The sequence below is a fragment of the Monodelphis domestica genome, chromosome 7 (genome assembly GCF_027887165.1).
Source record: "Monodelphis domestica isolate mMonDom1 chromosome 7, mMonDom1.pri, whole genome shotgun sequence".
Taxonomy (NCBI): Eukaryota; Metazoa; Chordata; class Mammalia; order Didelphimorphia; family Didelphidae; genus Monodelphis; species Monodelphis domestica.
The window spans coordinates 79,890,218-79,905,195 of NC_077233.1; the positions used below are offsets into that span (position 1 = coordinate 79,890,218).

At 34.9% G+C, this 14,978-nt stretch overlaps 1 protein-coding gene across 1 annotated transcript in view; it reads right to left on the reverse strand.

The window, feature by feature from the left end:
* The window catches only part of ABCA13 (ATP binding cassette subfamily A member 13), a 497,021-nt gene that overhangs the window by 209,256 nt on the left and 272,787 nt on the right, over positions 1-14,978 (reverse strand).

Below are 14,978 nucleotides of genomic sequence, written 5' to 3' on the forward strand. Positions count from 1 at the left end.
TTCCAAACACATATCATAATATATTCATTCATTCACTCAAAAATATTTTCAAGTATATATTCTGTGCAAGGCACTTTTCTAGGCCCAAAGAAAATTCAGTAATTGATAACACTTAATTTCTTCCCTCAATAATCTGTTTAAATGGTGGAAGAACCAATTATCTACCATAAATAATTATAATACAAAGCAAAATATAATAAATACTGTATAGAACAGTACATGAAGAGGAGTAAAAAGAAGGTGAGATCCCTTCTAGAGGGAGTGCCCCCAAGAAGCCCCCATGAGATATATTAAACACTGAAGGGAGAAGATAGTAAAAAAAATGGCAAAAATTCTAAGTAAAATGATTGGTATAAAGATGAAAAACTGAAGACTCTACAGCAAGTAAGTATAGTAATCAGGGAATCTTTGGGGAAATGACACAAAGGTCATCAGACTGAAGGACCCACAACTCTAGGTTGTTTTGACTTTTTTGGCAGGGAGAGAAGAATTTGATGAAGTATATGTATAACACCTCTGGGAGACTATGTAAGAAGCTGCTCAGTAGAACAGATTAAATTAACAAAACCTTTAAAATAATTAAATATCATAGATCTTCCTATTTGACAAGAATTACTGGGAAAAATATAATTTGGCAGAATTTAGGTTCAGATCAGTATCTTACACTTACACTATATGCCACAATACACTCTAAATAAATTATTAACCTAATAGAAAAGGTATGATTTTAAATGAAAACAATCAGTTACCTTGAATAACTAAGTCAAGGGGAAGAATTATTAACAAATAAGATAAAGACACAAAATTATGATAAAATTTTAAAGCTTTTTAATGAAAAAAAATCTATAAACCTAAAAAGGGAAGCCAATGATAAGGGGAAAGTATCTCCACAGAAATGAGAAAAGGATAGGAAGAGAAAAGTAATTTTATTGGTGTGGGGGCTTCCCACTAACAAAATTCTCTTGAGTACAGGATTGGAATTTTCTCTGCAACAATGTCTTCTTGACTCTAAGACAAACTCTTTATCCACTGCCACTGTCATAGTAAACATATTGGATGAACATCTGATATTCAAGATCTATACCAAGTGAATATATTAGAACAAATTATCCAAATATATTGGAATAAGAAGGAAAAGCAATATATTTTGAAAAAAAACATATATTGTCATACTTGGACAATATGTTGCTTTTCTTGTTGGTACATTTCCTTAATGATACAACCACCATTTGTGATAACCTACATTTGTGGAGTAATGGGAATGAAAACAAGGAATGAGAGGGGGAAAAAGCCAGAAAAGTCTAAAATAACTCAAATTTAGTGTCTAAGACCATGAGAATAGTAGGAGGCCAGAAAATCTTCAGATAAAAGCCCTTCTTGTAGCACTTGAGATGAATCTTGAAAGAAAATAGGGTTTCTAAGAGGAAGATGTAAAGAGGGCAGAGGACACAGCAGGCATAAAGTCAGAGAGACATGAGAAGATTATAACATGTGCAGAACAAGAAAGAGAGCAGAATGGTTGTAAGGCAGGGTATATCGGGAAGAATGCTATATAAGAAGAATGGAAAGGTAGGAGTGGGTCAGCAGTTTATATTTGATTCATGAAGCAATGGGAGTAACCAGCATTTTGAACAGTAGGGTGGTATGATTAGATTTCCACTTTAGGAAAATTGCTTTGGCAGCTGTGTGGAAGATTGGACTGAAGCACACAGCAGCTTGAGCAAGCGAAACCAATTAGGAAGGTATTTCAATGGCACAGGCAGAAGGTATGAAGGGACTGAACAAGGTAACTGAGAGGAGAGGGCACGATGTATGGAAGAGATGTTGTGGAGAGAGAAGTGAGACTGGAGAGATGACATGAAAGAGACCAAAGGATCAAGGATGACACTGATGTTGCATTCCCCGGTGATGGGGAGGTTGGAGGTGTCTTCAGTGACAATAGGAAAGGAGGGTGACTTTAAGGAGAAAGAGGATGAATCAAGCTTAAATCTGCCTCTCTGCAATTACTGAACTTTTCACCCAGATCTTGATTCTGAGACCAAGTAAAACACCAACACAGATAGCTGAAATGCACAGCATCTCCTGATCTGGGCTTTAAGAATTAGTAAAAATTAAATTAAATTAAAATAAAATAAAATAAATACTGTCTGGTGTTAGGAAAGGCCAATACTAAGGAAGGAGCTTTGGGGAAATGCCTCATAGAAGAGGGGACATTTGAATTGGGATTTAAAGGTTAAGTAATAATTCTATAGTCAAAGTTTAGAAGTGAGGAGATTCTGGCAAGCACAGTGAGAGCAAAGGATCTGGGACATGATATTGCAGAACACATTCAGATGGGAAAAGGCAGTCTAATTTTTTCTGAATCATAGAGCATATGGAGGGGAGCAATGCCAGTGATACCAGATTATAGAGCACCTCAAATGCCTAGGATGCAGGGAAAAGGGGGTTGAAGGTAGGGCAAAGGTACATGTTAATGACAGGAAAATGGCAGTGATATTGATTAGGCAAAATTTTTGTTATTAAACAAGTTGGGCAGGATGATTAGACTCGGGTCTCCAATAAGAATCTGGTGTAACTATGGTTCTTTTTGAGATTTCTAAAAAAATCTGAGGTTAATTAAATTGACACTCTTTATTTCTAAGCATCCAGGTTGCCTAATAGGTCCAGTAGAAAGCAGAGGGCAGTAATTAATTCCATTATTTGCTAAACATTCCAAACCAGAAAATGGGAAGGAAGAGAAAAGGGTCTGGCAAGAAGAAACACCATGCTCAGTGCTAAGAAAGGAAGAAAGAAAGAAAGAAAGAAAGAAAGAAAGAAAGAAAGAAAGAAAGAAAGAAAGAAAGAAAGAAAGAAAGAAAGAAAGAAAGAAAGAAAGAAAGAAAGAAAGAAGCATTCAATAGATGTAAAAAGTCATGCTTCTACTTAAAGACAAATTGTCAGAACAGAAATAAAATCATCTTTGACATCAGAGAATATAGGTTCAAATCCTAACTCTCCTATTTAACTACCTGTGTGACCTTGGGCAAGTCATTTAACCTTACAGTGCCTCAATTTCTTCCTTTTTAGTAATAAGAAGCTCGAACTAAATGCCTTTTGAGGTTTCTCCCAGTTCTAGATCTATGATTCTATGATACTATAAATTTTTTGGCCCTCATTTATCTGATAGGGTTATTTCCAGATGAAAATTCTATGAAACCAGAAGAAGAAAAAAAAACCTTGGAATTCAGTGGATCATAAGAATTCTCTCTCATCTCAGTTTGGGATTAGTTTATTTAGATCTGAGTCCAGAGGAGAGCTATAAAAAGATGCCTAGATAACCTCAGCATTTGCAATGATTGAAAACAATTCCTTTTTAATACGAATTAACTTCCATCAGTGCAGCAGTCCTGCCTAAATAGTGGATTGTACAAAATTATTTCTAAGGCCCTTCCTGTTCTAATACTCATTGTCTACAGGACCAGAAGCAGGCAGCTAGAGGAAGGGTTTCATGGTAAAGACAAATATCTAAGAGAAGAGGGAGCTAAGTACTGCTATTCTACAGACTTAATTATAGTGAACAGAATTAAAGAAAATTGAAACTATATTGATTAAGTGCTATTTTCAAATAGAATTTTGCTCCTTTGATAATCCAAAAAAGAATTATCTTTCTAAGCACAATTGAAATTATGATTATTATTAGTCTATCTTGATAATAAGTGCTACTCCACAATTATATTATAGGTTGGTTTTAAATATATGCACAGCTGTATAGTCTTAAACTTCTGTCTTGAGTGCCTAAAAACCTATCAAAATAAACATGAGGGCCATCTAGTGGTGATTGCAAACTGCAGTCACATTCCCTTGGAGCCTAGACGTAGACCTAGTGTCATAGATTTATACTTTGAAGAGATGTAAGTGATAATATAATCTGATCTAGTCTAATTTTAATGAGTCTCAAAAGGTTCATTGACTTATCCAGTATAATTTTTACTAGCAGCTTCAAAAAATTTCAACATACATCTCAGTTTCTTTATCTGTAAAATGAGACTGGTTTAGATGGCATCTAAGATGCCAATTTATGATCCTAGATCATAGGATACAAGGCTGCCTTCTCTTTGTCATCTGATCACCTCTGATGGATTCAATGATGACTTCTTTGAAGGAACCACCCAAATCTTAATATCAAGCTCTTATCTTTCACCCTATCTTCAGCAATATCATTTTCCTGCTAGAAATCTTCACCTGAATGTTCCATAAGCATCTCAAACTCAACATACCCAAAATAGGTCATTATATTTTTTCCCTGAAATTCGCCCCAAGCTCCTTCTAAGTCTATTAAGTTTGGAGGTCATCCTTCTAGTTACCCATGTTCCCAATCTTGGAGTCATCTTTGACCCTTCACTCTCCCTCGCCCCCCAAATCCAGTCTTCCAAACATCTCTACTCTATCCCTTTCTCTTGACCACACTAATTCAGCTCCTCATCACTTCTTGCCTCAATGATTGTAATGGTCTCTTATTATTTTTCCTCTCTCTAGTCTCTCCTTTTTCTAAACTGTCATCTACAAATTTTTTGGGTAACTGCCAAATTATTATTGCTCAGCACAAATCTAACCTCATTCCTGTGCTCAAGAAGTTTCATTTGTTCCCTATTATTCCTAGAATAAAATACAAACTCCTGTTTGGTATTTAAATTCTTTCATAATCTCCCCTTTATACACTTCATGTTTCTGCCAAAGTGTCTTCCTTATTGTTACACACACAAGAGTATTCTCACCTTCTATGACCTGGAACTAACTATTCTCATGCTTAAAAAGTTTTTGATTTTCACTTCCGCTTCCTCAACCCTGTCTTACTCTAAAATCAAGCTTAAACACCAGCTCCTATAGCCTTTCCTGATACTTTTCCTCAATTTTTAGTACTCTTTCCTCAACCAAAATTATTTTAGATTTCAATTCAATAAACATTTAAGTTCCTTCTATGTTCCAGATCTATGTTAAACACTGGAGATGCCAATTAAATTTTAAAAATAAACTTCAGAAAATTAATGTGGAAATTTGCTATAACATGTAAATGTTAAAAAAAATAACTTTATGATAAACAATAGATAGTCCCTGCCTTCGAAGGATTTACAGTCTAAAGGGGAGAAGGGACATCATGATGACGGTGGAGTAAAATCCAAGGAGCAAAAGCTGATGGAAAATATCTGCACTGAGAACCTTCTTAAAATACAAACTTTGGGGAAGTTCGGTTCTCTGCCCTTCAGCCTGCCAAAAGGCAGAACTGAGGGCACTGAGTATACTCATGAGGTGTGAGTACACTAGCTGATGCCTTCTCTGGGATGATGGGAATTTCTTGGTGATGAACTCTTCCTGGAAGCATGACGATAACAGGGTTGAATCTAAGGAATGCAGTTGTATATACTTTGTGTATTCATATCTGAATACATGTTGCTTCCTTTCTACTAGAATGAGTTCCTTGATGGTGAGGACTATCGCTTTTTTTTACCTTTGGGTTCCCAGTGGCTAGAAATGTGTCTGGAACAGAGCAGAAGCTTGAGAAATAATTAAATTAAATTGAAAGGAACTCAGATAGCATAAATTGATAGCAAATGTCACAATGGTAACTTTAGCAAGTGCTTTGGATTCCCATTGAATTAAATTATACTTAATGTTCTATACTCCTATTTCCATTTTAAGTAATGCTTTAGGACAACAATCATATAAGATGCCCTTATCCCTGGGCCTAAAGCAATACATCAGATCTAAGATACAATATTAATAATGTCTTTCTTTAAAGGTATTTTAGGTAAAGTTCTATAATATTCTATCAGTAAAATTTTTAAAAGGAGGAAGTTTCACATTATGCCCTTAGTACCTCCTCATACATTCTTTAGAATTTGAAGGGGGAAAAAATCACCACCATTCCTTTAATCAGCATTCAAGCTTTCAGGGCATATCTTAAATGTTTCTGATAGATAACTGAACTGAGACAGAAAATTTAAACTCTGTTTTATTAGGACAGAGATAGAAAGAAAATTCAATGTGTCCTAGAAGCTCAAATAACCAAAGTACTTTGTGAAGTTTCTATTTTTCAAAAAATTTCCAAATATAGAAAAGGAAATCTGACTAATAGACATAAGAAGAGATATTTAATAAATACAACACATACAACTACCACACTAATTATGATGTGAAAAGAATGTTAACTGTTATTTTAATAACTTCTATGTGGTACCAAGTTATTAAAGATAGAATTAATATACTATTCTTTGCTTAGCCTTTCTGTGCCTCAATTTTCTTATCTGTAAAAGAGGGAAAATAATGGCATCTCACTAAGTTATTGTAAGAATCAAATCAAATCCTGTCTATAAAGTAATCTGCAAACCTTAAGGTACTATATAAATGTTAGATCTTATTATTACTATCTTTTTCAATCCATATTTAATTCAATTTTGAATAACAGAGGCAATTGTATCTTTTCTTTTCCCTATAAAATGACAAGAAAATTATGAGATAAAGGAGCAAATGGGGTTGGCTTTTTGTTTTGTTGTTGTTATTTTGGGGGGGAGCTTAACCAAGCAGATTTCATATGTTGAGCATAATGGTGATTAACAAGCAACTTCTTCAAGGCAAAGAAAATTTTGAAAAGGCTTAATTAAACAGGTTAGTTCTCCTAATAGTTATATAATAGCATTCTGTTAAAGAACCAAAAATAAAATAACAGATGAGGAAATTCACATTTTAAGAATTTGACATTTGTGTAATTTTATATTTTTATTGTCATAATTTCTTATGGTTCTTGTTTTGCTACCTCACAAAAGCTACATTGAATAGATATTATTTCATCCCATATAGTCTTTCAGTCTTTGTTAAGGGACTTGGAAATTTTAAAAAGCTTCAAATTCCAAACATATATAAGAGCTCAGTGTCATATAAATATTGATTGTGGCATCAATTGCTCAGATTTGTAGACTATACTTATCTTTTGATTTCTCTTTTAAAAAGAGCATTGTCAGGTACCATAGATGCTCTGCCTTGGCCTACAGTTAAAATGTCAGGTTGATAAACTATGTCCTAGGGATTTTCAGGGCAAGGTGCCCTTCCATTTAGAAAAGAGAAAAAATTATGGAGCTAACCAAAATTCTTATGAGTATTCCCTCAAGCCAATCAGCAATATACCTTTGATGATAGCAACAGGACATGAAAATTGCAATTCACATTTTGTAACCAATATTACTAGGATAGATTTTACCCTTGCCTAAATGATCATACCAAACTGAAAGAGGAAAAAGAGACAGAAAACATGGTAAGAGTGAATAAAGGACTGGATTGTTGTTATAGACATCTGTATTGCAATGCCAGTTTTTGCTAACTAGTTGTCACTTCACCTTGGCAAATCACTTCTTTCTGGACCTTAGGTATCTCTTCAGGAAAATGAGTGTTGAACTAGATATCCTTTTTTCCATCTTAGAATCAATGCTATGTATTGGTCCCAAAGCAGAAGAGTGTTGAGGGCTAGGAAATGGGGTTTGTGGCTTGCCTCGAGACACACAGTTAGGAAGTGTCTGAGGTCAAATTTGAACACCAAATCTCCCAACTCCATACCTGGCTTTCTATTCACTGAACAAACTCCCTAACTCTCCCTGAACTATATATTCTTGAATCTTAACTTCCCTTAATATTATGTGAGATTTTCTTTAATAGTTTGATGGATCCCTTCAATGGAATACTCCTGCCAGTGCTATCGATCACTACCCAATATACTGGAAAGCCTTCCTCTAGATCAAGGGTTCTTAACCTGATGTCAGTGAACTTGATTTCTTTTAAAAAATTATAACTGTTTATCAATAGAATTAGTTTCCTTTGCAATTCTATATTTGTTTTATTCATTTAAAAAACACAGTTCTAAGAATGGACCTCTATAAGCTTCACTAGTCCATGACAAAAAAAAAGTTTACAATCTTTTACTCTAGGTTTTTTAATATTACATGAATAGAAATTTCAGTAAGGCTACTTCTTAATTTATTATCTCATTCCTTGCTTTTGTTATGTAACATCCATCCAGTTGTCATGTCTTACTGTTATCTTTTGTATTATTTCCCCTTTACAATTCCTCACTAATAAGATTGTGCTACCTATTCAAGTCCATCATTAAACTTTCTATTATTCTTTGAGCTACACAAAACTTGGATTTTTGGAGACGGTTAAAGAATATCCTTGCAAGAACATTATGATTTCTTTTTTTAGAAAGTGAGTCTTGGTTTCAAAAAGTATGGATTCATTAAAAAAAAAACTGCACAATTTCCCAAGTAATAACCCAGCACCCTCCCCTCCTCATATTTAATTCTGTGCTAATTGTTGTGCTTTCCCATGACATATGAATTAAAGTGTCTGTTTTATAGACAGCTTATTCAACTAAATATCAAAATCTGGACAATAAATATCTTCATCAATTTGGTTTCTTATAAGTAAGCAACCTGTAGAATTCAAAAGCTGCCACATAAATGTGACCTAAATCACACCACAATGAGGTCCAGCTATCCTTGTCTGCCTCCCCCCCTCCAAAAAAAAAAAAACAGCCTTTTTCCATGAAGACTCCTTTCTATTAGGGGCCAACTTTGGAAGAGATAAATTTTATGTGACCCACAATCATGTCTTCTCCCAACAGCCACATATCAGTTGTACTATACTAGTCAGTTATTATGTTTAGAGAGTCCTTTTTAGACCAGATTTAGTTTAGTAAAAAAATGTCCTATGATTTGCAGCCATAGAAGCAGTGCAGTTAATTGTCAGACCCTCCAAATCCAACTGTAAAGTCTTCAGGAATAATGCAGATGAACACAGAAGAAAGCACGGACTGCAATAACAACCATGTTAACCTTAGATCAATAGAAAAACGCAAGGAAGAAAAATCAATACTTGTTTGAAAAGACAAAATTGGTTGAGATAGACATTTTACAGGCTTTCACAAACAATGGAAAGTTTTTAAAAGCTCCTAATGTACTGGTCCTTAAAAATGCTTATTCAAACTGATCTTATGTTACTGTTTTGATGGTCATTACCTCTCATTTCTGATTCATATACAGATTTCCCCAGACTACCCATATGCTGATGCTTTGAAACATTAGACTTTGCTTTTAGCAGGTCCCTGGTATAGAAATCAAGTCCACAATCACTTTTAAATGCCTATTTCGAGGATAACCTTGTACTGAGCATAACAATGTGCTAGGTATTAAAGGGGTAAACTTTGAGAGAATCTAAAGGAAATAAGGTCTCAGCTCTGGATTTAAGAAACATTCGATCAGTCCTTGAGGGAAGGGAATATTTCAGCTGATGAAAGTTGTGGGATACAGGGAAAAGATGAATGGCAAGAATAAAAGCTCAAAGGTATGAGTAGGAAGGGAAAACAGGATGAAAGAAAGGAAAAGGCGAGTCTCCTCATTTGTCTAAAATATATAATATTTGAGGGAGAATGCTGAGAGTTTAAGCTGCAAAGGAAGACTGGTTTCAGACTACATAGACTGTAGAACCTTGATCACCTAGATAAAAAATTTAGGGCAGTGGGGGAGATAGATAAGCATTGAGGAGTTCCTGAAGTTTTGGGGGCACTTATGTATCACTTCCACTATAAACAATTCCCAGGGCTCCACAACTGGAAATGGTTTTTCCCTCTTCAAAATTCTCGTGGAACTTTGTCTAGATTTCTCCATTTTGGTTGTGTGGGGTATGTTCTTTGTAAACATGGCTTACTTCCATGTTTAGACTATAACTTTTTCAGAGGCAGGGTGCCGGGTTTTTTTCATCCTTATTTCATTTCTTTTTTCTTATTTCTTTTTTTTCTTTTTTTCTTATTTCATCCTTATAACCCCATTGCTAACAAACTATTGCTGTCATTGTGGTTGTTCTTGTTCATATTTTGTTTAGAAGAGGTTCAATGCTTAACTTGCTCAGGAATTGAATTTAAGTAAGACAGAGTTGAACAAGATCATCAGCCTCACTCTCTCTTCCAGAGTCACTGAAGTCCAGGGGCAAGACAAAAGTCAGGACAAGTAGAAATGGCTAGGCAAGCTCTAAGCCTTGGACAGTGCCTGCTTGAGCTACCTTCATGAATATTGGATTAACTTGTTCTCATGTTCCCATTCCAGTGAGGAAAGTCTTCACATGCTTAGGGTAGACATCCCCTTAACTCACCAACAGGTTTGAGATTTGTTGGTCACTTTCAACCTGGTTTAGCCCATCTATCAAGATGATTTTACCAAATTCTGGCTGCTGCACATGCTACACACAGCTTCTTGGAGCCATAGGTGAAAGATGCCGTTAGATGAAAGATGGACACCAAAGGTGGATGAACATCCCTGAAAAGGGCTCAGCAAGCGTTCACTCCATATATTTCCAAAACATACTATGTGCTAAATAAATGTTTGTTGAATTGTTAAGTTGCAATGGAACTTTCATCACACATATATATATCTTGAATGTTGCAAAATGTTTGAAAATTGATAGGAGAACTGGGATGACCATTACTGATGTGACAGTTGAAATAGTACCAAAAATATTCAGTTGTTATTGGTATTATATTTCAAATGAAAATTATGATTGAAAATCTTTCCTTATTTCTATAATTTTAATTGAAACATGTTTTTTTTAGTTCTGTAATTCACATACTATAGAAGATTATGTTTTGTTCCATTTCTATATAAATTCCTTAAGAAAAGGCAATGAGGAAATTGCAGTGATGTCTTCCCCTGAGGGGAAAAATAATGAGAAGCAAGAAAAGGGTAAAGGGATTATCTTCTTAGAACTGCCCTCATGCTGGAGAATTTCTAGTGGATCAGCTAATACAATGCAATGTCCTCATTTGTACTGGACCTCTCCATGTCCTATTCTGAATAAGAAACTATCCTGTGATATAGTGAGTGCTGTGCCTGGAAGTGTTCAGATAGAGGCTAGAGCAGCAATTGCTGAGGATGCTAGAAAAAGAATTCATGTTTCTGGTAGAGATTCACTTTAAATGACATCCTGAAACTCTAAGATTCAGTTGGAAATTCAAGTATCAATTGATTACAGAGAAATAATATAGTGTTAGAGCTGGAAGTAAAATATAAGAATGAAGAATAGAATTAATGAATTCTAATACCTGGGTTCAAGTCTCAATTGCAAGATTGTTTAAATCTGGGTGACCAATTAAGTGTCTATAAGCATGTTTCTTTCCCTCTAAAATGATAATGTGTAATACTTAGAGAGGTAATACAGCATGGTAAGATAGCTTTAAAATAAGAAAGACCTGAATTCAGGTTCTTCCTCTTATGCATAATGGTTCTTTGACCCTGGGAAAATCACTTAATTTTTTCATTCTCTATTAAACTCTCAAGTTATAGAGAAAATGGCATCTGATTTGTTAGAGGGAGATTCCTCCCTAGAGGTTCCCAGTTACACATCTATTCCATATTCCTAATATTTACCCTATTAACTTCAAAGGATTAAAAACTAGGATATCAGCATAGCTATAAGCCTGACTATAGAACTATAGAAATAGAATAGGTAAAATTAATATGTTCTTTTTATTTACAGTACCTCAAGTGATTCTCAGAATAACTCTGTGAGTTAGATCTTACAGGTATCAACCCTCTATTAAATCTGAGGAATCTGATCCTCAAAGAATTGAACTGACTTCCCTAGACTTCCAAAGCTAGAAAATATTAATGCCAGGTTTTTTGTGACTTTTTGTCCAGGTATCTTCTCACTACATCATGCTGGTTCCATTAAGCACTTATAAAAATGTGAGTTAATAATATGGCTATTGCCAAGGCCCAGGTACTTGGGAAGTTATTAAAAAAAAAGAACCAAGTCTAGGCTCTTAGGTCTAAGACTCAGAAATAACTAAAACACCACAAATTTAAGCCTGAATGGGACACTGAAGGTCCAATCCTTCCTTTCACAAATGAGGAAATTAAGATCCAAAGGTGAAGTGATGTGGCCAAGTTTTAACAAATAGTAATTCTTCCCTCTCATCCCCCAGAATTGCAACCCAATGCTTCTGACTGCCATTTTATTACTCTTTGCCTCTTCTGACATTTACTTAATCTTTGAATAATATGACCTGGGGCAACTTATTCAATTTTTCTGAGCCTAATTTTCTCCATCTCTAAAATATCTGTAAGAATTTGCTTTGGATATCTTCTATAGCCCCATCTGAGAGTTTTAGATGTGAAAAAGACGTTAGAAGTCCTCTTTCCCCACCTGTTGTGAGAAATAACTAATGTGTGAGGTGGTAGAATCAAAAACTTGAGGTCACTAAACCGAAAGATGAGCTGGATTTAAATATAAAACAATAAAATTTAAGATGGATTGCTGCAAAATCTTTCACTTACTTTTTTTTTAGAAAACCTACAGCCTAAATACAAGAGAGGAGTGAGGGTTAGAGAGCCATTTCTATGAAATTGCCTCAGTGTTTTTGGGGACAGAAAGTTCAATATGAGTCAAAAGTTCTATGTGGCAGTCAGAAAAGTTAAGGCTGCTTTAAAAAAATCATGGCCGGAGGGTTACTGATGATGATAAAAGTGAAAAAAGGAAGAAAGCAAAAAGAGAAGGCTGCTGAGACTGCTCAATACAGATTATAAGATCTTTGTGGGAATTCTGTTACCAAGTAGGCAGATATAAGAGGCATAAAGTGTGCCATAAAGGGGCAGAAAATCGCTGACTGTCTGGTCACATTAAAAGAAACCACTGAGTAAGCAAGAGGTAGAATCTAGAAAGGTTATATTCTAGAGAGACTAGACTGGGAAGAAACCCTTTTTTCCTGCATTAGCTGTGAATTCCTATCCAAAACTACATGAAATTACAGAGATTCAGACAAATTGATTAAATGTCTAATGACACTGCCCAAATGTCACTAGTATTTCTTTATCAAATGGATGCATTAGAAAAGAAATAAAAGTTTCTGTGGGAATGAGGTAAGATTTTCCCCCTTTTTATTGAGAATATTTTTCCATGGTTCCATGATTCATAATTTCCAGCCCCTTCTCTTTCCTCTCCCCTCCCAAAACTGACAAGCACTTTGACTGGGTTATACATGTATCATCGTTCAAAATAAGGTAAGATTTTCTATGTTGTGTTGCTTATTTCATTTGGTATCACTTAATAGTTTAGAAGATGGAACCTATACATTGGTAGAATTTGGCTTCCAGGCAACTGATGAATGAATTGGTTTATGGATACATGACTCAGTTGATTTTTTTTCTAATTAGATTATTTTCTTCCAATTCATTTCAGCAATTCTTTCAATAATTTGTCCTTTGACTGGGGAATGACAGTATTAAAATATATATAGAAAATGCAAAAAAAAAGCAGAGTATAATTGCCAATGACAGTTTGCTTATGGGAAATAGCAAATGTGTAGCATTCAGTAAATGGACAATCAGAAAAGAAAAGGGCCAATCCTGTATTGAGAGTAGGGTATTATATACAAAGGGAAATATTTAGAAAAAAGTCTGCCACATTAGAAAAATGGAAGTTTGAATTTATGGGAAAACATAAACAAAAATCATGAACATGAACAATGACTGACAGGTATAAATGGCTTGTATTCTGCACCAGCAGATGGAGTACCTACTTCAAAGAGTACAAAAATCTATTGAAATATTGAAGTTGAAGTTGAAAAAAAAAGATGGCATTATTATTACTATATATACTACTTTTACTTGTTTTCCCCTAAAGACAGAAGAAAAGATTTTATGAATAAAATCATCTGGCGACCATGTCTAAATTTTATAATTATATATTAAATAACAAAAAGTGGGCCAGAGAAAAAGAGGGAAAAAATCTTAAACTTCAAGGCTGGCTACCTCCTCTGAGAGCAGGCTGTGCCAGTCCAGAACCAGATCATGAACCCTCCAGCATCCCTGGTTCCAAAGGGGGGAAAGGGCCAACTTCCTTATCCATCAATGTATTGTCTTTGTGATGTCCCTTTCCAGGGTTTCTCTGATTGGAAGACTCAGTCCTCAGTCAGGACAATAGGAATAACCACACAGAATTTAGAATAACTACCAAGAGCATGTGAGTTTTTCCCACAAGGATCTGCCTAGCTTATTTAATTACTTCAAAGAAAGAACAGATCCCATCTTGCCATTCCTTACCAAGGCAAAAGATGGAGACAAAAGAAAAAAGGACTCTACTTGGCCTCAAGGAGATACAGTTTGAGTGCCAGCCCTAAAATCAAATGTTTTTTAACTGCTTGATCACATGGGTTTATGGGGATATGATTGGGGATGTAGACTCTAAATGATCAGCCTAGTGCAAACATCAATAATATGGTAATAGGTCTTGACCAGTGACACATATAAAACCCAGAGGAATGTTGGCTATGGGAGGGGGCTTAGGGGAGGGCAGGGAAAGAACATGAATCTTGTAACCATGTAAAAGTATTCTAAATTAATTAATCAAATAAAATTTTCCAAAATTTTAAAAATCAAATTAAATTAAATCAAATGTTTTTGAGCTTTAAAATCAAAAGGTTGCTGTAGAGGACCAAAAGGAGGTATAAATTAATATTAACTTTCCACAATGGAAAACTAAGAAATGATGGAAGAATAAATTAATCATATCAATGATAGAAATGAGAAGTGAGAAAAGTAAAAGACAAAAGATGGCTTTGGTGTAAGGAAGACCTAGCCTCATGCCCTGCCTTTGACACCTTAGACATCTCAATGGTACATGTGGATAGAACACTAACACTGACCCTGGAATCAGAGAAACCTGAGATCAAATCTGGCCTAAATTATGTGACTTTGGGCAAGTCATTTAAACCTTACCTTCCTTAGTTACCTCATCTGTAGAAGGAAGAATAATAGCATCTACTTACCAGAATTGTTATGAGAAAAAAATGAGATATTTACCAACTAATTGGTGAACTTTAAAAGCACTAAATAAATAGTGATCATTTTTTTATTACCTTTGTGACTTTTGCCAAGTGTCTAGGTAAATCTCTAAATTAAGGTCTT